Here is a 25,262-nt window from a genome sequence, read left to right on the forward strand (position 1 = left end):
TGTTTCTTTGAAAAATGGATCGGGTTCTCTTTAATTTACAGTTTTGGAGCCCTGAAATTCCAGCTCTTTACAGACTATTTGACAGCATCCAGGGTAATTTCTGTTGTGTGGTATTGAACTTCTGAATAACATTCACATTTTCTGGCAAGGCATGGAATTTCCAAACTCTCCAGTCTCCAAAGTATGGCTTTTTAAAAGCTTTTGCCATCATCAAACCTGAGAACCATTTGAACAGTGTCTATTAGAAAAGTTTATAAATCGAGCAAATGACAACTGCTCTCACAAATGTGAGAGTTCATACAGAGGGAATTTTTTTCATACCTAATGAGATAACTGGATGTAGCAAAAACGTCTCTCTCAGCCTACAACTCCTTGATATTCTGGGAAGTAACTGCACTATAGATTCATAATGAAGCAATATGAAACAGATACTAAAAATAAGTAAAATGTGACTCAGTTCTGTCTTGTACCTCAGGTCCTTTACAAGTGTTGATCTAACTGATTTAGATCAGTTTTTTCCAAATAATTGTCATGTGTATGATTTTATTTTTTTCTTAAAGTATCTGTTAGTAAATATTTACTATAAATAGCCACCACAAGCAAGCTGCGGGAAGACTTAATATGATTTTGATTACATGCCTGCTGGAAAGGAGAGTTTAAATAGGAACAGCAGGAAGTGGTAATAAATCAAATGCGTGGCGCTTAATGACAGCAATATTTTGGCAGAAAATCTTTAATGCTGTTTCAAATGTAGAAATGCTTCTTCTCTCTTATCAGTTTTTGAAAAGAAGGGTAGATTGCTGTACCCTTGCTGGTTATCTTTCTTTTTGCCATACCAGTAATGTCACTGAGACATGGTTTTTACTATTCTGGAAGCTTCCTAGTGTAGTAGCTTGTCAGAGAAACAGGGAGTGCTGAGACAGTGAGATTGCTTATTTTAAAAGTGAGCTACAGCTTTCAGGCTGAAGCATATTTTTCTAGGTCTCCTTCCTCCTGTCCATTTGTGTAAAATCCTGTATATCCAGTGCCACCTTTAAATTCTTAGATACTGTGGGATACTAATGGGGAAAAGCGAAGCTGCTTGTGAAGATAAGAACTGCTGGTATATATATTTTTTGCAGATGGGTAGTGGAGTCCCAGAAAAACAAGACTTAACTTCCACCACCCTGTTTTCAGGGACTTAACTCCTGTAGGTTTCAGTGGAAGTTAGGCATATCTTTATCTCTGTGGATCTGGCTTTAGGTGATTTGTCCAGGATCTTGCAGGAACTGTGTCAGAACAGAGAACTGAATCCAGTTCTCCTCTGTCATGGGCTAATACTTTTTCTACTGATCCGTCCTTTCTTAGCCATATCTTTCCTTATTTTCCCTGGTGGGTATATCTCTACACATACCTTAAAGCAGAAGCTGGAGAATAGTTGCGGCACGATATGGGGCCACAAGCAGCCCCATTAACATGGTTGTTCACCAGAAGTAAAGCTGGATGGCAGAAACTTATCCCTAATGAACAGAGATGTAATTTTCAGAATCAGAGTGCCAGAACCCGTAAAGCTTTCAGAAAGCCTTTAAAGTATTTCTGTTTCGGCGGTGAACAAATTAACATTGTTAAATTTTCTAAGTATGAGAGTAATTCCAAGAGATGTACTATTTAACCACGGAATTAGTCTGGTCTCCTGACCCATGGCACAAAATCTGAAATTGCTGTGGATAATAAAGTCTTTATCAGATTTGGCAAATTAAGTCCTGTCCCTTTCTATGATGTGCCAGGTACTTTTTTTATCTCAAAGCAACTAAATGCAGACCAAGAGAGGATAAAATAAAAAATGAGAATAAGAATTACAAGATAAAGGAGAACGAATTTGAGGTGACTTATGGATCCGTTCAGAAAAAAGGACCTAATACAGTAACTCAGTTTTTTGGGTGAATTTAAAAAGTTAGCAAAGAAAGTAGATAGAAAGACTTGTGTAAACTGTAGTAAGCATTACCCTAGATTACTTCAAGATAGCACAGAAAAGTGTAGAAAAGACAACTTCAGGTATGCATACAAGTTACCAGGCTCAAAAACTTCTGTGTGCCTGAAGGAGAGGTTGGAGATGTCGCAGCCCATCAGGATCCAAAGGAATGGAAGTAGTGGCTTCTACTTGGCAACTGGCAGTGTTCCCTTCCAAAGGATTTGACACAAAAATCAAGGCATTTCAGAAGGACATATTAAGTTGTTTTCCTTAATAATTTTCTTATTTTAGCCAGTATAGCATACACTTCACAACAACTCATGAGCTCAGCTCATGAGGTCAAATAGATGTTACAGCCAGAAGGCTTTGTCATGGTATATCTACACTCTTTAGAAGGAAGCGGAGAGCTCTGACTTTCTCAAAAACTGATCCCAGCAATACACTATCTTCCTTATATAAAGCCTTGTTGATCGCATGCTTTTACTCCCCCGCTCCTTTTAGAAGCAGAGCGAATTTGAGCCTAAACTTCTCCAGCTGGATTTTGCCTCATTTTGTTACTAACAAACTGGAGAGAAGGGCCCAAAATGATGCGTATATTCTCCTGTAGGTCCCAAAAACCCGGCAGATCACAGTACAGCAGGAGGAAAGGATAATTTTAAAAAAGAATGGAGAAAGCTAAGAGGTTACATACAAATTATGTATCCTCACCATGAATGCTGTCTTCATCTGTGGGGATCTTATCTTTAAAGAGAAGGCAGTTAAGGTAAAGTTCAGAGAGAGAAAATTATTAAAGGCATAGAAAAACTTGAATGAAGAATTCTAGACTGGAAACAGAATGACAGAATAGAGGTCCGTCAAATAATGAATCATGTCAAGAAAACAAATTAGAGAATACTATATACTTTTATTCTTTATTTCAGATAGAGAGATACTCTACAGTATTTGAGTAGGTTCTATTCAAACCTGCAGAATGAAACACTCTTTTTCATTTTAAATGCAGCATTTTAAGGTAATTCAATATTAAAAACAACAAAAAAGAATATTTGAATTCCTCCTTAAGAACAAAAAACTCTATAAATAGCTTCCATAAACCAATGTAGTTAAGCTAAGAAATAAAAAATATACTAAAAACCCAGAAATCAGACCTTTACAAAAATTCAAAGACCAAATAAGAAAAAAGCCTCTTGAGAAGAGTTTTTTGATAGGTCTAGATTTTTAGTCCTTGGTCTACCATGCTAAATAGCCAAATATTCAGACTATAAGAGTTCATTTTAAGTATATGAAAATGAGGCTCTTATCAAATATTTCTAGCACGATTCAAAAATTAAGACACTAATGATTCTGGCTTGCATTTGTAAAGATATCCACATTACTAAAAGCAGTGCTTGTTAAAAAAGAATTGGAGGAACAGTGATGAAAGGAAATTATTCAAGACAATGTAGTTAACATCAGAACTATTGGTAGTAAAAAAAAAAAAATTATTCATCTGTAGTGAACGGAGAAAAAAGTACATTCATAGATAGTGATTAAAGATGGCAGAAATAGCTCTGTCACAGTTAGCAGTGTGTGTGTGACCGCATACCTATATGCAGGGGTGAGTTTGGTTATAGGGTAATGATCACCTCCAGTTCAGTGATGATTTCTACATTGCTGACAGAAAAAGAGATAGAAAGTGCTGGAGCATGGTTACCAAAGTGTTCGATGTCCTTTCAGTACACAGAGTAACAGGTTCAGATGACATGCTGAGTCACAAGTTTTACAGGAAATCAGCAAGGAAATAAATGAACCTTTAACTGACACTTGTACAAGTTCCCTGTATTAAGAGAACTGTTAGAGAGTTAAAAAGAGCAAAACTGAATAAATTTTAACTATAAATTAAAAACAAGGGGAAATGACTCAATATTTTTTGATTTTTACTATGAAATTTGCAAATATTGCATAGGTTTGTGCTGTAGAAATACTGCTAGCAGTGTCTACAGTACTGTGTCCTGTACTATTTATGTTAATAATTGTATTTCCACTTTGTAGAATCAAAGATCACCTACCTGTATTTTGTGCTCTGCTTAGTTTTTAGGAAAATCTTGAATACTGTTTGGAGGCTTTCCTTGAGTGATTGCTTTTTGTTCCTATTGTGTCTGTTTTCAAGTTCCTCTCCACCCCCATCTTGTCTTATAGACGTACTATTCATATTTATTTATACGTTTGTGATTTTCGCAGGAATAGCCTCTAATCACCTCAATTCAGATAGATGTCCCATCAGACTGGATACTGCACATACACATACGAAGAAAAAATCCCCGCTCAGAGTAGATTATAGTCTAGATGCAGAACACAATGAGAATTTCCATGCTATTCCTAATTTCTGTAAAGCAAAATCCTAAAGAGTACATGACAACTGTGATAATGCCTAAACTACTGAGTCCCAAACTACTACTTTAGCCACAAGACTGAAGTGTGGTTTGGGGTGTCCCTTGGGAGAATTGTTGCTGGGATCTACTCAGCGTTTTGCATGTTTTTTTGTTATTATGATTGGGTGATGGTTGGAGGAGGAGAGGGTGATGAAAGGAGGAGGTTGTTTGTTTTTGTAAGTAATTAGGACTACACACTTGGAGTCCTATTTTGAAGTAATATTCTGAAGAAAAGAGGGAAGATGATGAATGGAAGGTCTGAATTTAAAATCATCAGGCAGTAGCACCCTGTAGGAACTTGTAGGGCAGAACACTAAAGGTCAGAGGTATAATTTCTCAGTTGAAGTCAACTCATCAGATTGAGTTTATATTAAAATAGAGAAGCAAAGTGTAATCATGTGCTATTTACTCATTTTCAGCAGAAGTTTCATTAAACTTACTTCGTAAGTACTTGGAAGTGAGGTTTCACATCCTTTCTGAGTCTTTTGTAATATGGGCTCATTTTGATGTGCTTAAATATCCAGCAGTCACTGTTCTTAGCAGCAATTTTGTCGTTTTACTGTACAGAAACTATTAGCACCAGAGATTACATTTTGAGGCGAAAAGATCATCTTCTGAGTTTGGAAATCTTCTGTAGGAGTCTAAGGAATAGCATCATAAAATCTCCCCTGGTTTACAAACGGGCAAGTTCCTGCTCCTCTGTTCTCTCTTGCACATTCTTACATGGCTTTTTAGGATGAGACATTGTACGAGAGATTGTACATACAACTCCATTAAATATACTGAATATATTTTGGAGTGTCTTTGAAAAATTGGAAACTGGAAAACAATAGTAAAATTAGTTCATTCTCAGCAGACTCATCAAGTGCACATAAGAGATGGTGAATGAACTTGCAGAGTGAAGAAACCTATTGCTTAGCGTACCCTTTGCTACTTGATGTTGAGTTTCCCTGCTTTAATCTAGTATTTGTCAGCATCTTTACAGAAAATAGCTTCCTGATGTTTGTGTATTAACAATAACAATAGTCATTATCATGGGTACCATTACGGGGAGTTGGTGTGTCAAGACCGGTGGGTGCGCTGACGACTTTACAGGCCTGTGCACAATATGTACACAAAACCGGCTTTTACTTGATTACCTCTGTATATACATCTTTTTTTTTAATCAATAGATCTTGAAATGTTTTACCAACAAAGGCATCTCAAATGTGGAAATTCAGATACTGAAAGGGAAAGTGACTTGTCAAAGGTCACCCCACAAATCAGTGGCAGGGCCAGGAATAGCATGTAATGTCATGGAAAAAACTAGGAGGAAATGGATCTTTCTGTAATACTGGTTTTGATGGCTTTAGTGAATGCGACATTGAACCACACAGTGAGTCATGATGATAAAAAGAAATGTTAAACAGTGATCTATTTATTGTTCTCCAACTATCTTGTGCTATCAATAACGCAGGCATCCCATGTTAAAAAAAGGTATGGAACTGTGACTATCTATCTTTTAATACACACATGAGAACTTATCTTCAGGAAATAAAAATATTTGTTACATATGGCTAGAAAAGCACTCGTGTAACTCTTCTGGCGAGTTCCACTGTGATCCTTCAGTGAAGACATAAGTAAAACAATTCAGTCAAAATTCATAAAACAAATAGGAAAATTTCATCCAGCTTCAAATTCAAAGGTCAATTGCACTGCCTTTTAATAGCAAAAACATAAATTATGTGTAGTACAGATTATTTAATTTTCTCTCTTTTCATAAGTTGCTGGAGAATTTGTGGGCAAGTATTTACATCCCACATTTGGATTCAGCATGTAAAATGGTAAAATCATTGAGTTTCTTTTTCTTCATGTTAAAGTAGTCTGGTGTTATACCAATTCTTTTTTGCTTAATCTCAGTTCAAATATGACAAAAAAGGCACATTACAGGAAGAAGAACCCAAATCTTTTTTTGTATCTGAAAATAACGTTACATGTTAAAGGGAGAAAAAAAATACAAGCTTACACAGAAGCTTATGTAAGCACAGGGTAGAGAAAGATGCACGGCTTTTAATAAAAAATAACATTAAAAAAAGCAAACACAGAAAAAACTTGAGAGAATAATTGTGAAACAACTCATACATGAGGTTATGGCAAAGGCATTCAGAACATCAGAACTATTAAACAGAACTTAAACTATCCTCTTAAGAGAAGATAACCTTGTCAAAGTTAGATAGCTCTTCCCATTTATCCACTCAAAATGATTGTGAAATACTTGGATAGTAATGAGAACAGAGCACTGGAGGACTCTCGTGGTGAATACAGTGAAACTTATTAAGATTTATTTGAGGTTTTACATCACAGAACCTTAGATTAGTACTCATTAAAATCGCAGGAAGAGGAGGAACTTATTTGGCTTTGTAGTTCTCTTTGTAGCAACAGAATAGGTTTCTTCTGGTGCTTTAGAGTTTTATAGTATGTAGAAATATTGTTAACAAGGAAATGAAATACTTTAGACAATTATCCTGTTAACTAGTATTCTTGGTATAATATGATATTTCCTACTCTCTTGTTTGGATTCCAAGACTTACGAAAGTGTAATACAGAATGTAAAGATAGGCAATATAATGAATCATCATCTGGGAAGAAACATATATAGAAAGAAAAGTTTTATTGGCTATTCAGGGTGGATAACATCTCTGTAAGTGAACACATAGGGCATTTAAGACTGGAAGATTAATATGAATAATTTTTAATTGCTTGTTTTTAAAAAGAAGGACAAGACTGAAGCATTGTGAAAGAGTATTCTAGCAAGCTGTTTCAGAATGACATTGCACAATTCCAGTAGTTCAAGGTGGAAGTATTTAATCGCCCTTGCTGTTAAGAAATATTTTATTATTCAAGTCAAAACTATAGATATGGATAAATATGAATGGCATTATATTTGGATGTGGCTACTCAACCTGGCAGCTTTTTAGTTTGATAATATTTAGAATAAAGAAGTTTATTTACTTAGACATGAGGTCAAAAGGGTCAATTAAAAATGTGTAAAGAAAACATAAACATTTGTACATAGCTCAACTTTTTAAATGTCCCTCCTTTTTTATTTTATTTTCAGTAAAATTCTCAGTCATATATGCTATACCAAAAAGATTATTTTCTATTTAGGAACATTTTTTATTAAAGAGTACATAAAGAGGTAATAGAACTAGGTTTGTCACAGTTTTCATGAAGAGTAAATCTGTCTTCTGTTTTCTGATGAGAAAAAATGTGATTGAATCTGTAATGATATGCCTAGTACTTTATATTTTACATTTACAAGTGTTCTTCTACTTTATATTATCAATTTCTTTTCATAACAGTGCTAAAGACATCTGTCCATACAAGGTGGCGGTAGGGTGATTATAGCCTCCTGACACCAGTTATATGTGCATAATGCGACCTGTTGAAGACTTGTCTTTGTGGTTAATATGGTCATCAGAAACCAAAATAAAAACATATCCTTATGTCATAAAGTTATACCTTGTAATTGGTACATCTTGTGCAATTCTTGCAGAGGGGATTTCCCTTTCTTTCCTGTAAACTGAAATCTTTCAAGTCAGCAGTGTTTAGACATACTCTTTTGTAAAACTGATCTTATCAGAATTATTCAGCGCTTCCTAGTTTTCTGCAGGGGTCAAGGAGTAGTAACCGCCATTGGTATTGGTATTGCAACTGGAAAAAGAAGATACTTCTTTAAAAAAAGATCTTCTTAAAAAAGATTTTTTTTAAGTGTTAATGTTTAAATTTTTTTAAGGGAACAAAAGCTATTGTGTTTCCATGAAGACAGTATACTGAGTAGCATAGGCAGAGTTAGACAACTCCCTCTTAGGGATACAAGGAATCTCTTGTTAGTTTATTATCCGTTATTGCAACAGCTTATAAACAGGCCTGAGTATTTTGTAAGTTTTATTGATGCTGGAAAATGATTCATTGAAATGTCACAGAAATAGCCTTATAAAAATTCAGAAATATGTCTCATTGTTATGCCTTACTCCTCCCTTCTTTTCCACCTACCAACCTTCTGTCAGCCCACTACCCCACTTTATATGTATTACCAGAACAAAACAGAACACTTGCAAAACTTTCAAGATGAAAATTTTAGCACTTAAAGTTAGGAAATATTAGGACTCACATTGTTTGTGTATATAGGATCTCATTTCAGATACATTACGATTAGAATTACTTGGGCAAAAAATTCCAGTATTTTTAAAAACTATTCATTCTAACTCAGAATGAAAACTAGCAGATGTGACATTTTTCATAGGGAAAAAAAAGAAATTCCAGAAATTTTTGAATAATTTTATTCCAGTATAAATAATAAAGCAAAATGGTGCAACTGATTTATCCTTGCTTCTGGAAGGATACCCCTAAGTCTGCTGTGGCGAGGAATCAAGAACTGTCAAAGGAATTCCCTTTCAGTATGTTACTATAGACAATTCAATTCATCTGGAATATAACAAAATTTAAATGATAAGATTATTATATTGACCACATATGATTGTCAGCTGATTTGGAACATTTGGGTACATGGTGTGCCCTGCCATTAAGGCAAAAAAATACTAGCAGAAGCAGCACTTTATGTTTCTTTTTTCTGAACAGCTACTATTGAGAGACGAGGCACATTGTCCTAAAGTGTTAACATTCTGGAATTAAAAGTTTATTTCTAGATTTGAGGAAGAAATGTTGTATTTGTAGAAAGTCTCTTATTGCAGCCTGGAGTATTTCTCCCTCTCATCCTTCCTAGACTTTCTGGACATTCTTCATTGCACTTCTGCTTATGTCTGTCCCTCCCACCCCTTCTCCCTCAACCCAACTGCTGCTATATGTTTCATCTTACCACTCTCAGTCTTGCCCAACTCATTCTGCTTGTGCATTCCTACCCCTTATCTAATTTTCTGCCTAACTCTGCCTCCCTTCTCCTTCCTTTTCTTATTTCCAATTTCTTGTTTTCATTCATACTCTCTTCACACACAGATTCTAGGCTACAGAAGAATTTCAGCCCTTTTAGTCTTTCCTTTTAAAGCAGTTTGTCCCTCTCAGTGATCATGTAGTTGTCCTTTTCTGTACCTTTTTTAACTCTGGCTTATCTTTAAGATACAGAAAACAGAACTGTACACAATACCCAAGATGTGGGTTCACCAGTAATTTAGAGGCAGAACCACACCTGATGTCTTGCTCTTAATACCGTTTGTGATGATACCCAACAGTCTGTTGATTTCCTTGCCTGCATATTGAGCTACTGGCTTTAGAGGGATGGTGGGAGCAGCTCCAAGATCTCTTTCCTCATTTGTGACTACAGCACTGTGCAGCCATAGTTCTAATTATTTTTCCCTAGATGAATGACCTTACATTTACCTACATTGAAGCTCATCTGTCACTTTTTGACCACTTACTTTCGTAAAGTCTCGATGTAAAGTTTTGATGTAGTTCCTCATCATCAGAGCAGCACCTGATCGTCAGAAAGAGTTTAATAGCATCACCACATACTCCCTCCTCTGGGTCATTGATGAAGATGTTGAATAAAATTAGTTCAAGCAGTGATCCCTAGTAGGGATCACTGATCTCACTGCTGCCTCTCCTCTAGCTTTCAATACATAAAATGACCTTTCCTCAATCCTGCAGGAACGTAATTTTTAAAATAATCTTGGAGTGGAACCTTTTATGGCTCAGCTCCTGCTTGTGAGGAAATCTTCAGAATTTTTACCTTTCTAGTTCATAATCCTCTACTAAGATATGCACAAAATGATTTTTTTTTTTAGACTTTTAAACAGGCCCAGTTTTGTGTGAGGATGTCAAATGTCAAATCTATGACATGACGGTTTCCCTTTCCTTGCCAGATTTCTGGGGCTGGAGATTCTAGAACTCTTCACTTAAAACACAATTTTGCTAATCTTACAGATTCTTAACTGCGTGTCTTGGCCTATTTTTGTCTCAGAGCAGACTTGCACCACATTTGCGGAATTTCTTATCAAAACAAACATAGCAGCCAGAGTCAGGCAGCTGGCTCAGAAAATTTGTATATGAACTGTTAAAATTTAACAGCAGGATTGCTATCATTTCATCTGTAATTCCTGTTAGTAAGTTTATATTATGGGAGAGCCCGCCTTCTACTGGGAATAATGCAAAGGATTAAAGCTGTAGAATTTTGAAAACGTAATTTGGGAACAAAAGCAGTTAATCTACAGTGACAGTATGAGGTTTAATTAATTTAGATGAAGTATCTTTCTAGAAAATGATTTTAGTCTAAGGGAGATCCAGGAACCTTTACAAGGTCATCTGGTACTTGAATAAAGAGTTGTAGAGGGACATATCCTTTATGACTTTATATTTGTTCAAACTGGGGAAAAGTGGTCTTTCATAGTCTCAGCAAGGCAACCTAATTCACTTTTATTTCTGCACTTAAAGCCTTCCTTCATTTATCTACAAGGTAAAATATGTAGTGAGCCTTTCCGTACGCCCTTTGCCCACCCCAACGCATATTCTCTGATATAATTTATAGCGTCAGTATCTAGCTGAAGAAGCTAATCCGGGAGCTGCACGGAAGTTGCGAGACTTGTTTAAATCAAGTCTTAACTCCCATTTGGCCTCTTCTGGCAGGCCTCCACAAATGGCAAAGAAAAATCACTCTCTGGCCTTACTGAGCCTAGCCAGAAACAATTGGCGGGATGCAGAAAGCAGATCCTCTGAGAAAAAATAATTTAGAGCAAACAATGCTAATTTATATTGCAAAAAATATGTTTTGAAGCTAGGAAGAAGTTCAAACATTTTTTAACCGTGCTTTTAGAGCTACGGCAAGAATACTTAACTTTCTTTGCAGTTTCCCCTTGAACTTTAGGAATGGTCTTGAGCCTTCTGAGATCAAGAGTTTCTGTTAAAACTCTCCTGCACTGCAAAAAACATTTAGGTAACTTTATTTATAAAAAATTTGTTTTCATTGGCAGTAATTCTAGAATCAGTAGTCTATTCTCATCTCATCTCATTGTTATAACTTATTCTATACCTCTCAGTAATTCAGGACAACTTACCTTTCTGCTTTTGATCTAAACACTTACCACATTCATGCCTAAAACATTTCAACTGGACAACTCCTCAGTGAGGTGGGAAGTTTTATGATCCCTGTTTTACTTATGGGAAATAGCGTCTTAGAGAGGAGGGTGATTGTTTGTTGAAGAGTACACAAGGATTCTATGGTAGGATTAGGAACTGAAGGCAGAATTCCCTGAGTCTCAAAGTCCACTGTTCAACGAAAAACCGTTCCTTGAAAACATGAAGTTCATTTAAATCAATTTAGTGAAATCAGGATTCAGTAATATTTGCTCACATTTTCATAATTCACACATTTCCATTACCTTTAAAGTGCTCATATTTTATCCCTTTTTTCTGTTAATTTTGAAATTTGAACAATGTAAACTAATCTGATTTTTTAAGGTACACAGTTGTTGCAGAACCCTGATTCTTAAGGTTACTGTTGAGACCAGCTAGGGTCAATGTGAGGGTTAAAATATATGGCACAGGAGAGTATTTTATTAGCCCAGATTTATTAGGTCAGCTGCTCCAGGCTTTTGGGAGACAGATGGATAAACGTTGAGGTAGGGTATTCTGAAAGCTACTTAAATAACTGAAAATTGAAAATTGCTTCCAGAAAGAGAAAAAAGCAAAATTGGGGTTCTGTTTCAGGCTCCCCAGCTACTTTACTGAAAAAATGGAAAAGATTTCTTGCTGTCAAAAACTGACTACATATGCTTCATTTTAAATTCTTAGTTACTTGCAGAATTTGAAGGTCAAATCTACATTTCTCAAAGGAGATCAAGTCATATAATCAGTAGAAGAGCAGAACTGTGCTAACCTTGAATGTATTTACCTTAGAAGATTTTGAAGCAGATTGACTAAACTTTAATGACGTGTATGACTTCATTATGTCTTTAGAGAATACTGCTATTTTATAGTCTTGTGTTTCTTTCTTGCCCAAAAAAATAAGCACATAGGGATTTGTTTTGTATTTAAGAAAATGTGGGTTTTATGAAAGTGAAGAAGGTATTTCTGGGAGCAGACTTTGTGTTCCTCCTGTGTAAATAATTGCATTTGTATCTGGATAAAGAATTGATTTTGTTGAAAAGTCTTGTATGAAAACAGAAACAGAAAAATAACGTATAGACAGATACTTCTGAGAATGTAGATAACTAATGTTTTAATTGGATGGCTAGTTTTAACATGAGGCTTCATTCAATGCGTGAGGTAACGTTAGTTTTGTCATCAGCTGAAATAAAAATTGAAAGAGACAGGATGTTAGCTTTGTCAAAAGTGAGTATGTGTATACTGCAGTCACAGAAGGGTCAGAAGTACTTTGTATTACGCTGGGTAGCTCAAATACTGATAGCAGAGCTTGGAGCCCAGCTCAGGTTGATCTGCCCATGAAAAAGTAGAATATCAAAGATAACGCTGATGTAGGCTTGACTAGAGGCAGGTAATGGAAGAAGTGTAGGGGTTTGAGGGGAAAAGAAAGGGGTGCTTTCTCTCTAGTGATGTAAAACTGATGTTAACCCACTAGATTATCAGTTCCAAGGAACATAAGACATATTTTTGTGATTTTCTTAGAAGTAAGGGGCCATCACTGGAAAGGCATCCCTGTCTGCCTGTCACTCCCAGACTCTAGAATGTCTCCTTGTTATCATTGTTGTGACCCTGTTCAAGATGAAGCCGACCTGTAGCTTCTCTAATATGTGTTTGGCGTTTTCTTGCTTTAGAGAGCTTGAAGATTTTTTACTTTCTTGTTCCTTGTTTTGTAGACTGTTGTGAAAATTTGTCTGAATTTTAGGTTCTGACATAAGAATCATATTTCCACCCTTTCTACCTATCTTGGTGTTGAGGCATTTGAAATGAGATGACAGAGAGATGGGTTAAGATACAGGGCCAAATGAAAAGAGGTAGGTTAGAAATGGAAAGACAAATACATAAACTGCAGTCATAAAGATAGCAGTTGCAGCTATATGAGCGATTGAGATCACCCAGTGAAAAAGGTACAGTGACAAAAAAAAGATAAGAATTGTCTCTTATGATACAGAAATATTAAATTAGCAGTGTTCTGTAAATACAGTCTGTGAAAGTTGTATTTTTGTCAGGCTACCTCTAAACGATCTATCATTGTTTGCATACTAATAAAGTGACCTAAAAGGAACGGTGCTTAAAACTTCACATTAAATGGCTCACATATTTTGAATATTTAGAACACAAATACCCTGAAAATGGAAAAAAAAATCCTTTTTAACATATATATTCCAGCGTTTATAGTTATAAATGGGAAAAGAGATATTTGAATGAATCTGTTAACACAGTAAAAATATTCACTGTAGCTAAACCCCTGGATATTTTTCACAATGAATTTCTAAGCAAGTATACTTTGAGATGATAACTTTTTTCCTGTTGTTATTGTTTTTCCCGTCCCTCTTTCTCTCATTGTAATGAACACACAAAATCTGCACTTGAAATAAGATTATCATGAAAAACAGAAATCTATGCTAAAAGAGAGACGCACCATAGAGTCCATGAAGTCCACTAACAATTTAGGTCCAGAAAAATTCGGTCTAAAAACAAAGGGAGGTTGGGGAGACGTTTGTAGATTTAGAGATACCTTTCTTTAAAACATCGGAAGACCAAGTCATGTAGTGGAATGCCTGATGCTGAGTTAGGTGCCTACATATTCTTTATGATGAATGAAAACAGACCTTGAAGGATGGGATTTACAACACACAACAAGCTTAAGCAGCAGTATACTTAGAAGAGCTAAGTGATTAGGAGCACTGAATGGAGGTAAAACAGTGTCTCTCCTACAGATTCAGGCATTTTGTTCAGGGATGCAGTTAGTATCTTTGTGCCATATACTGTCCCTGTGTGGTATCTATACATCTCTAGTGAGCAATCCAAAAGCCAGTCCTGAACTGAGACACTTACTTACTTATTTAATTTGGGGTAGACCACTGTCTTGCTCTTCTCTTCAAAAAGAAAGGGGATGCTAGGAGGAGACCAAGCAGAAAGCAATGTTTTTGCTTTCTAAAGGTTGGGGCATGCAGCTAGATGTTGGCAGTGGCACTGCTCTCAAGATTGTGAGGACTGCATTTTACATTAGACAGTATTTGAGAACAAACTAGAAATAACCTCTGAAGCTGAGGCAGAAGCTCAAATCTTACTGCCTCCCAGTTGAATGCCCTGCTCTCTGAGCTGCAAAATCGTACTCTATTTTGCTTGCTGGCTTTTTGACCCGTTACTGCAGCTGCACAGTGGTCCAGCTTCAGTGGAAAAGGTCAGGGTGGCCCCCCGATCTTTCCTTAGTATGGATGCTGTTAGTACAAATCCTGCTGTGCAGAGATAAGAGTTGAAGCTACCTAAGAATAACTGAATGCTTTTTCCACTTGCATCATTATTGGATGAAAGGGAAACAGTGGAACTGTTTGCTTTCTTTTTTGGCTGTATTTTGAAAGAAACAATATCGTCTCCTGTAGTTTTGAAAAAAAGGGTTTTGAACTCCAGAGAAGTCTCAGAACTCTTAATCTTTGGTGGTAGGAGGCATTTCAGAGTAAGGCACCAAACTCCTGAATACAAGGGATATGAAATGCTGTCATCAGCATATGTCCTTTGAGATAGCTTCAACAGTTTCGAGCTTGGTGGTTGTTGTAGATTCCTTTGTTAGTTAGCTGACTTTCCTGAAGCACTGTGTAAGAAGCCTCAACACCTAATTCAGTGCACTGTCTGCCAATGCAGGGCAGGCCCCTGAATCCTTGGGTGGGATTCACCTGTAGGACTCACTTTCAATTTTACATAGCAGGTCCCCAAAGGAGGCAGTAAGGGAAGATTATATAAAATGTCAGGACTGACAAAAAGGCAGACAATGATCTTGATTAGTTTATGTCTACTTAGGAACAGCTTCTCAGACGGTACTAACTTTGGGCACCAGATCCAGATAGTTACTTCAGTCTATACTGATAATTTCTATATATCTGCAGTTAGTAATTTGGACTATTATAGCAAAGAACCCTCCTGACTGTTCTCTACTAAAATTTCTATCGTCAGCTTTCCCAGCCCACACATGCAATCTGAGGAAGGGAACCAGATTGCCATGTGTGTCCCCAAAGGAGACTCTCTTGTCCCAGTAAATTAGCAGGGCCTTATAAACTGTATTGTAAGGCAAGCTGGAATACCATACCTCTGATTGATTGCAACAAATGCAAATTACAGGCATGCTTGAAGCAAGACTTTCATAAAACTGAATGAAAAGTATGATTCATTACACAGGAAGACCCACCCACCCATCCATTCAGCCTTTGACATGGCTGTCTTTGCTTCTTTTTTTTTACGTTTCAAAAAGAAAATTAAAAAGTCTGAAATGTAAGACTTGCCTGAACATATTCCTCTTCAGGATTTAAATCGATTTGAAAATAGTGTTTTGATTGTAAGGTTTCTTAATTTCTAAAATGTAAATAACTCTCTCCATCTCCACAAATCTATTTGTCTAATAGTCAAAAGTATGGTTTGACTGATTAAATCTGGTGTTGTCCTCTGAGAAGAAGGTTTTCCTCATTTTAAATCATATATTGGAATAACTTGCTAATTTTGGTTAAGTGGTCTGTCTTGACAAATTTTGCATATAGCATCAGAGCTGTGCGTTATCTCAAGATAGTTCATTTTCTTGTGGAAAGAAATATGTGATGTTGCACTACTGACTCAGATTTCATTTAGAAACTAGCCTTTACAATATTAAAATATTCAACCCACTTTAAATGTTCGAGCGTCCAATGGCTACATCTTTATGATGTTGCATTGTGGAAAAGATGTGTGGCTACCTATGCCAAACAAGTCTGTAGGATTAATGCAAGAGTGGAGTTGGGGGGGGGGGGTAGTTCTACTGCTGCTGGCTTATAGCAGTTGTAGTATGTTAGGACTGGCTAATTTCTGTTCAAAGAGCCTTTTTAAGGTTTTAGCTCAGTGTGGGCATCTTTACCTGCAGGATTTTAATTATGTTCTCCACATAAAAATTCCTCTGCATTTTCAGGACCATTTTGCCTATTATATTATTTGTTTTTTCAGGTATGGATGTGCTTTGTCTAGGTGTTACATGGTTTCTAAATTTTATATGTTCAACAGACTAGACAGGACATTCTCAGGACATTAGCCGTGACAGCACTGTGTGTAAAGAGAGATTTCCATCCTTTAATGAGCTTTGGGACCACAAGATGTCTGTTCAACTCAACAATTGACAAGACTGCTGTGTACTGCCCTTGTGGAGCTTATTTCATGATCAGGATCATATTATACAGTAAAATTCCTTAGTTAATAAAAATGAACACTACTTTTGTGACTTTATTGGAAGAGGAGAGATTATTTCATTAGATCCTTAGAAATTCACACTTGTCAAAAATGGAAATTGAGATGGTAAAACAATGTACAGTGTAAGATCTGTTACTGTATTGATATAGAGATAGCAGAATGTATAATGTCTAATGCAGCATGCAATATTGTGTATGGCCATTACAGATATCTCAAAGGCAGCCTCAGTTTACCAAATCCGGATGCTCAAACCGTCCAATTAGTCAAAGATGTAGTCTTATCGCCAGAGTGAACTCTGCTCTTGTGGAGATCAAGTTAATGTTTTTTGGAGACCTGTAATGAGAGAAAGCTTAATTATTCAAGTTCATCAGCCTGCAAAGATGGTGGATGCTCTCATGTATGTCTATTCAATCACCATTCCAGAATATGTGCAACCTAAGTATATAATAGTGGTCATGGTTTGCTTTAAGCATACACTATAAGGTCAACCCCAAGATTTTCAGTAATGTTTTCATTCATTGTTAAAGATCCCCTCTTTTAGATAACTGCTTTTTAATGCTTGTTTGAGAAGTTTCACTTTATATACTCAAGAAATTATTATTAATTATGTGTATACTGGCATAAAAGAACTGCCTCTTTACTAGATAAAGAAAGATGTGTTCCCAGCCCCGAAACACTTGCAGTCCAAGATAAGTGAGACAAGACAATGAGGAAGCCATTCAAAAAGGGAGGGTGTGGATTGAAATAAGAGAGAGATAAGATATAAAAAAAGAACTTGATAGATAGGATTCTTGAAGGAGCAGGTTCTGAGAATGCTTTCCCCTTAAGGACCTTCAAAATATTGCCACACCTCTCTACTATACACTGTGTGATTTTATGGAGTCACCCACTACCCCTTTTACTTGGGCAGCGCTGGCTAATTTGATTGTCAACTTCCACCTATTTTCCCATGAGCGTCTGTGTGCTTTTTCTTTGCCACCCCTTACGCGAGAAGCACTCTCCAGAAGGAAGGGAGTGCAGTGTAATAAGTTACCTTCCCTCAAAACCCCCTTTAATGACTTCTGTTGTGGAAACACTAGTAATTCCTGAACTAGCGCTAAACTAAAGCTAATAATATCTTTACTGACAGAAAAAGTTCTGTAAGTAGAAACTGTATGCGCAGCTAATCTGTAGAAACAAACATGCTACTTGGACACCATCTCTCTCGCTCCGCCATCTGTTTGCTTCACACACCTATTACATTTTGTTTTTAGTGAAGTGTTTCTTGGCTCTTTGAGACAAAGTTGTTTTTAAGCGTGCATCAACTTTGCAATTGGACAGATAAAGCTGCAGCAATAGAAATCGTGAAGAAGAAAAAAAGTGGAAGTTTCATTTGCCAAAGAAGTAAGATTTCTAAGAAGTAAGTTTTCTAAGCCCAAAGGAAAAGTAGCCCAAAGTAGGCAGCAGATCTGAAAATAGCACTAAGGAGAGAAGTACAAGAAGATTGAAAGTTGGAAAGAGGAAAGAAAGGAGTTTTTCTACTTTTAAGAGAAATCAGGGGAATAAAGACCGCAGCAGCTCCTCTTTTATGAAATCTTCAACCATCAGCACTAGCCAGGATTGCCGTTTCTATCTGCCGTGTAGCTTTCTGCCTGAGAAAGGCTGGGCAAAATTCTCATTGGCTCTTATCAGTTTGATTCTCAGTGTACGACAAAGTGAATTCAGAAGTCCTCTGTGATCACAGGCTGCAGGTCAGGGTTGGAGAGCTGAGGAACTGACCTGCTCCTCCTTTGGAAGAGTTCTTCAGTTGCATCAACCTGCCTAATCTTTTACAGGAAAGAAGGCTAAGCCTTTGGTGGCAAAAGAATAAGAATAGAAACACTAAACTATTATTCTGTCTTTGACAAATAATGCCACATTCTAGGTTTTCGCAAAGTGCTTTGGTTTAAAAGAAGCTGCCACAGACACCTACTCTCGCTGCCCTGTATTTTTCATCTTTATTATATTTTTCTGTGTTCTATTTCTTGAGATGGCTGTGGCAGTTCTCCAACTAAGACTTCTCAGAGAAGATGCTTTGAGACTCTGCAGGCCTATGGAAACTGCCAAGGCCAGGGAAAATACGGAGAGTTTGGATGTTCCAGAAAGACCTTTGTGGACTGCTGAAAGCAGTACATCTTAGGTGTTCCACAGGAACAGCAAGAGAGGGACTGAAGCAACCACATATACATGCAGAGTAAATAGTTTGCTCTGCCACTGCATTAGCAAGGAAACCACTTCAAACAACTCTCTCTACCTAGGGAAAAATGTAGTAATAATAAGTAATAGCATAAGTCTCCACTCCTTGCCCCAGAGGTTGTCTACTAATCCTTTGGAGCCTTTGCACTCTGCAGGCTTCCTTTTTCTGTACTCATTTGTCACTGGAAAAATATTTATATGGGTCAGAGGCATAGTACAAGTAGAAGAAAAATATTGTTATAGAAAAAATGAACAGTTCTCCAGTGAATCCCTTGATATATGAGAAGCAAACAACAAACTATTTATCTTCTCAAAGGAAAACAGAAGCTTGTTAAAAGAAGTTTGAAATCCGTACTACTTCTGTGCTGCTAGTAGTCCATTATGCTGATATTTCTAACAGGAAACTGAGTGCACTTGCGAGGTTTCTTTCTTTTCTTTTTTTCCCTTTCCTTTTAAAAGGATCTCTGGTCTGAGATCTCCCCGTAGGTAATTAAAACAGAATACAGAGCAACATTAGTTATGCACCAGAGTGGGAGTCAGAAGATGCAAGTTCAGTTCCCAGCCCTGCCACAGACTTCCTGGGTCACCTTGGTTAAGCCTCTTCTTGATGTAGATTTTTGAAAGACCTCTGGGCCAAATTTTCATATTGAAGTTTGATTTTCAAAGGAGCTTAGTATCTAGTGATTTCCATGATGTTGGCTGTGGCCAGAATTTGAAGTGAGCTCAGCAACAAATCTGCTGAACTCATTTGAAAATCTGGCCCTTAATCTTTTTGTGCCTCAGTTTCCCATCTCTGACAGTGGTGGTAAGATACTTTCCTGGTCTGCCCAATAGACTGTAGCTCTGTAACACAATAAATTGTCTTTTCATGGATGCATATAATGTCTTGTGCAATCTTGTTTGATCTCTATTATGGTTTGGAGGCATTACTGTAATCATTATAACACCAGTGACCTGTTTCAGAAAAAAAGAAACTGTAATCACAAGAAAGCTTAATTATTGTGTTGTTTCTCAGATCTGGGTGACGATCTGTACTGATTTCTTTAGTTGGGTTAGGAGAATGTCGTCTGGAAAGTGTCAAAAGCTTTATTTAGAATCAGCATGTATATTAGCCGATTTCTGTTGTCCACTAGGGACAGTTAATCCTCAGAGAAGCAGGTTAGATCACTTTGGCATGATTCGACATGGAAAGAATCGTGGCGGCTGCCGCTTACTACCGTATTAACCTTTAGCTGCTTGTAATCTAATTGTTTAATAGTTTGCTATAGAATCTTTCCAAGCATTGACTGATGTGGAATTCCTTATGCCTTCCTTTTCCCGCTTGTTAAAAACGTGATCCCATCTGTGGTTCCTACTCAACCAATTCTGTTTGCGCTTTCCCACACTGCTTGCATGCTCTTGCAACATCTCTGAGCAGCGTTACATTCTCTCTTGGCAAAGGTATAGAGTGCTGCTTCACTTCATAAGTGCTGTTTGCTTCCCGGGACCCACTGCAACCCATTCCTGAAATTCCAGATCAGCATTGTCAGTGATAATCGAGCTCCTGGTTTCAAGCTCTGCGCCGTGCAAGCTGGAGGCCAAATGTAGTAACCCAGGAATGCATGATTGCAAATACTGTCACTTCCCAAGGAACTCTGCTTACTGGTAAATGACTCCCATTTCCACATACCTGTGGGTGTCACGAACACAGTGACTCTTCCCTGTTAAGTTTGTCATATATGGGTGGACAGTACCTCAAGCAGCTGAAAGTTTTAAAGTGATCATTTCCTATGTTTACAAAACTGGCATGCGACTCACTGCTGTTTTCCGGATTCCCCTGTACTCTCTTGCTGGAATTATTTGTTGTTCAAGTATGTGCCCTCTGAAGAACCTCTCTGATACATGAGATGTTCTTCTTTATGGGAAATGGGATGCTGGACCATGCTCAGCCGTGGAATGAGCAAACTAGCAGGACACCTTTAAGAAATCCATGGTTGTAGCAGCTTTTCAGTTAAGACTGAGTGCGTTTTGTCATGGGGAAAGCATAACTGTGTCTTTTGTCTGTGACTAGCATTTTCTGTTGTTGTATTTTTTAAGGATATAGTCCCATTGTGGTCTTTGCTATAAGGCCTTTCCAACTTTTTGATCTAATGAAAGAGTTCCTAAATTGTGTTACATGTTCTGTTATTGGCATGTAGGCCATCTCAAATTAGTATTGGATCCCACAGAGCTGAGAACTGCAGCTGCCAGGGATGGTATCTGCAAATAAAAGCTCGGAATCAGGGAAATCCTGATTCTACTCCTAAAGGTTTTCCACTCCTTTCAGTCCATCTGACATTTAAACCTAATTCCCACACAGTTTTACTAACTATAGTGAAACATGTAGAAACACATTCCAGAAAGGAGGAATCTTAATTTCCTGCACAAACTAGAGAGTCTCAGTAACACTGACCTAATGCAAATTCTGGGTTGCGGAGTCATGCTAGATTTCTGATGTAAAAGGAGCGTTGACAAAATCAGGTCATGCCTTTCTGGGGTTCTTCACTGTTTTGAAATGGTGATTCCTTAGAGTGTGTAGCCCTGTTGCATTCTTTTTTATTTCCCTTCCTTAATTAGCACACTTTAATTGTTTCACCTACATTAAGCTGTTAAATATTTTGAGTTATAAAAGGCTTGCTCTTTCTCAGCATAAATGCAGGGATTGTATGTGTTTCTGCAAGAAGTGAAGTGCCAGCCAAAGAGTGCAAGGAAAGTTAATAGTCCGTTAAGAGGACAGCTGTAATGTTACTCGATCCTGATAATAAATGCAGGATTGAATAGGTGCACATAATGCAACCTGCTTTGCTAGCAAGTGAGGACTGCACAGAATGCCGTGTGATTTAGCTGTATGCTCATCTATCCTTATTATAAAGCTCTCCGCAGCAGTTCAGCATTATCTTCCCTTGCTCTGCTTGTCCTGCTTAGCTGTTCTTGTTTCTGCTGCTACGTGCATCTATGCTGAGGGTGTTCAAGTCCTTTCTTGGTCCCGTTTTGACTGTCTTACTAACTAAATGTGGATCTGGAGAGAAGGAGAGCGTAGACTTGAGGGACGACGCGGGCTTAAAAGACTTTGCCTAGTGCTTAACCTTAGTCAAGTCCCTCAGTCTTCCTGGCGTGCTAGCCATAAACCATAGCCACTTCCACATTGTCTGTTTTCTGCACCGTGCAAAAAATGTCAAGGTTAGATCCGAAATCCATGTGCTGCTATGCAAATGACATCTATAGAACGGTAATGATTTCCTTATGCGTGTAGCGTTAATGAAGAAGCAGCGTTCCAGTTACACTCCTGGCAAAGGAGCATGTATACAGAGAGATTTTAAATAAATACTGATCAGATTTAAAGTTTACTAATTACCATCAAAAGCTATTAGATTGCTGCAGTTATAATCCATGAGTATTTATAGCTCTGAGCTTTAGCGTTAGATTTTTTTCTACTGCCTGCCATTCAAGAAGCCTAATCTTACATCACAGGACAGGTTGAGAAAGATAATTGTTCAGCTGTTCCTGAATGATGACAGTGTTATGTTTAGCTGCACAAGCCTCCATGACATTGTTTTGAAGGATATAAATTGGGATTAGCAGCATTTTTTATTTCTTTTAGGGAACAGCTTTGTGAAGATTATTATAGTTCAGATATGTTCAGTGTGAACAGCATAGTTTATGCAAAGTGTCTTCTAACACACACATGCAGTATGTCACTCTGCCTTAACCTAAATGAAACCTTTGCAGTTTTATGATTGAGCAATGGCAGATCTGTAAGTTCCTCTTTAAAAAAAAAAATCTAAGGTTTATTTCTTAACTTTTTTTGATATGATGTTAAATGTTGATTTTTTTTTCTTCTCTTGTGTTTTTTAGCAAAGAAGTACCATTTTATGAATATGACTTACCAAAAAATGATCATGTGTTCTTCAGTGCAAGCATTAGTTTTTTCAGAATAAACAACCAGATATTGTGTAATTACTAGAAGATACTGGTTTCTGTGTGTGCTTTTTGCTTTTAGCACAGAACTGATGAATTTGTTAAGAATGTATTTGGAAACTGCTCATAGTCTTTATTACTCAGGGGGAAGGCAATGGGGCCTAATGAGAAAGACAACAGTCTAGCACACAAAATATGCTGGTGGCTCTGGACATATTCCTGCCCTGTGCCTCAGTTTTCCACCAGTTAAATGGTCTTGGTAGTAAAACTGGCCTTTTTATAGTGTTTTGTGATCTAGAGAGGAAGGAATTGAGTGTTATTATATCCACAAATTATTACTATTTGGATATGTAAGTATGCTATTGTGAAGGGCTATTTTAGTAGGTAGGTAAAAAGATAGACAGAAATAGTATTGCGCTAGGAGGAAAAAGGCTCCGAGGCTCTTGGAGGTCATTTCAGCAGAGGCATTTCAGCAAATGCAAAACGACAGAATTCAGAATAGTATGAAACTAGAGTGCTAATGTTTACATTTCAAATACAGAAGAAAGTCATTGTTATAGAAAAAGCTTGGGAAATGAACATGGCTTCCCTCTCTACAAATCTTAATAATGTAACTCCAGGGGCTTACATACCTGTATGGTGCTTCACTGCACATTGAATTGTAATCACTTCATATTATGTATTTCTAAATGAAGTAAATGCATTTTAAAAGTAGTTAAAAATTTGAGAAAGCATTCTGAAGGATTGAAATGCATCAGTAATAACAGAATTGCAAATGTTGCTCTAAAAATTCATTGATATTCATTATGCAATAAAACATCTTGCCTAACAGCACTTCAGGGGATGGAGAAGAAGATATTTTGCCCCCATTTCAATTTGAGTTTTTCTTATTTGGGAACTCCTGTCTTTGATTGAAGAGTGATGTAGCACATCTGCCTTTTCCTATAAAAGAGAGAGAGATCAGTCTCTTCAACTTTCTTTGGACGAAGAGGGCAGTGGAGCTGGTTTCGTTTAATACAAACCTACCAGTTCCTAAAGGTGAGAGATTACTCTCCTGTTTTCTCTCTGCAGTTTCAGACAGCAGCTGCTGAGTCAGTGCAATTCTAGCCAATCACAAAATCAACACCTTAATGTTTAGGCATTATAGCTTCATGCCTTCTCACCCTACACTTCATAAATATTCTTACTTATGCCCTAACCCATGCCAGACTATATGTATCTATTCCCTGGTCTCCTGACATTGGGCCTGATGGCATTATTTTGGTGATTTTTTTAAGATGCTTTTGAACAGAGCTGTTTGGGAAAAAAATAGAACAAATTCTTTGGGAACAAGTCTTGTGAGGAGGACTTGAAGAGATAGAAAGAGATGATAATCACAATGATAGTCTTGTAGAGTTTTTTCTGTTAGTCACTAGGGCTGGCTAGGGGCTTTTCAGCTCACTGGTTCCACAGCAGCCCTTTGGATAGATTGCTCGGAAACCGTGCTGCCTGGTCAGCTTGCCTCATCGCTGCTCTTTCTGTTTTCTGTCTGTCTGTTAGCCTGGAACATTTCTGTCAAATGAATGTTATCTAGCAAAAGCTTATTCCATCTGAAAATCTATCACTTGTTCAGGTTTTTAGGTGAGTGACTACAAGAATACACAGAAGATGTCTTTGTGACCGTCAAGAGTATAGGCTCCAAGTGTACACGAAGTTGTCTTTTCTTGAGAGATGTCTTAGATATTTATGCTTGTGAGCTAATATGTACAGAATATTTGACATGGATTGTTCTGAGAGAATTGGAATTAAATTTACAGAACAGACTATCCGAGGACTGCCTAAGACTTCGTGCATAAATGGATGTGGCTCCAAGTTGCTGTCAATACTGACAGCTTCCCTGTCTGTACTCCTGTCCAGCATTAACACTGCCTTTCTGAGTCCACTGTGGAAGTGAATTAGGCTAAACAGCCAGAATAAGAGCATCCACACAGTGAATTAATGCCAAGTAGCTAATGCATTCTAGATTCACACCCTTGCTTATTTTGCAACAGCTTCCCTGTGTAGGCAGGCCCTGCATGTTCATGTCATTTGATGGTTAGCATTGCATCAGTGACATTGCAGATTTTGACCACAGTGTTAGTAATGGAAAGTGGTTCATCTTCTAATGAAATGGTAGATCTTTTTTTTTTTTCCTGGTTGCATCCTTTGCAACTTTTTCTTTCATGTGTCTAACGTGAATTTCTACATTTTTTAAAAGTGTGTGTCATATTGTCCTTCTAATCCCTGATATATGAAATGACACTCCCAAAGCATGCAAATTGCCTTCATACACTATACTGTGTGAAACACCCTATTTTATTTTGAGGAGTAGGAGAAAACCCATGCAGTAGAAATGCTCTTTCACATACTAGCAAATGAGTAGCTTGTGTCAGATA

At 37.3% G+C, this 25,262-nt stretch overlaps 1 protein-coding gene and 1 long non-coding RNA gene across 8 annotated transcripts in view; one reads left to right on the plus strand and one right to left on the minus strand.

The window, feature by feature from the left end:
- The window catches only part of NSMCE2 (NSE2 (MMS21) homolog, SMC5-SMC6 complex SUMO ligase), a 129,282-nt gene that overhangs the window by 94,929 nt on the left and 9,091 nt on the right, over positions 1 to 25,262 (plus strand). The window lies entirely within an intron of this gene.
- The window catches only part of LOC138066089 (uncharacterized), a 28,451-nt gene continuing 19,888 nt past the window's right edge, over positions 16,700 to 25,262 (minus strand). The window contains exon 3 of one of the 3 annotated variants that reach the window (XR_011139324.1): positions 16,700 to 17,031. This is a non-coding gene — a long non-coding RNA (uncharacterized lncRNA). The remainder of the gene's footprint in view (positions 17,032 to 25,262) is intronic. The other 2 variants (XR_011139325.1, XR_011139323.1) reach the window with 2 other exon arrangements.

This window comes from Struthio camelus, chromosome 2 (assembly GCF_040807025.1).
Source record: "Struthio camelus isolate bStrCam1 chromosome 2, bStrCam1.hap1, whole genome shotgun sequence".
Taxonomy (NCBI): domain Eukaryota; kingdom Metazoa; phylum Chordata; class Aves; order Struthioniformes; family Struthionidae; genus Struthio; species Struthio camelus.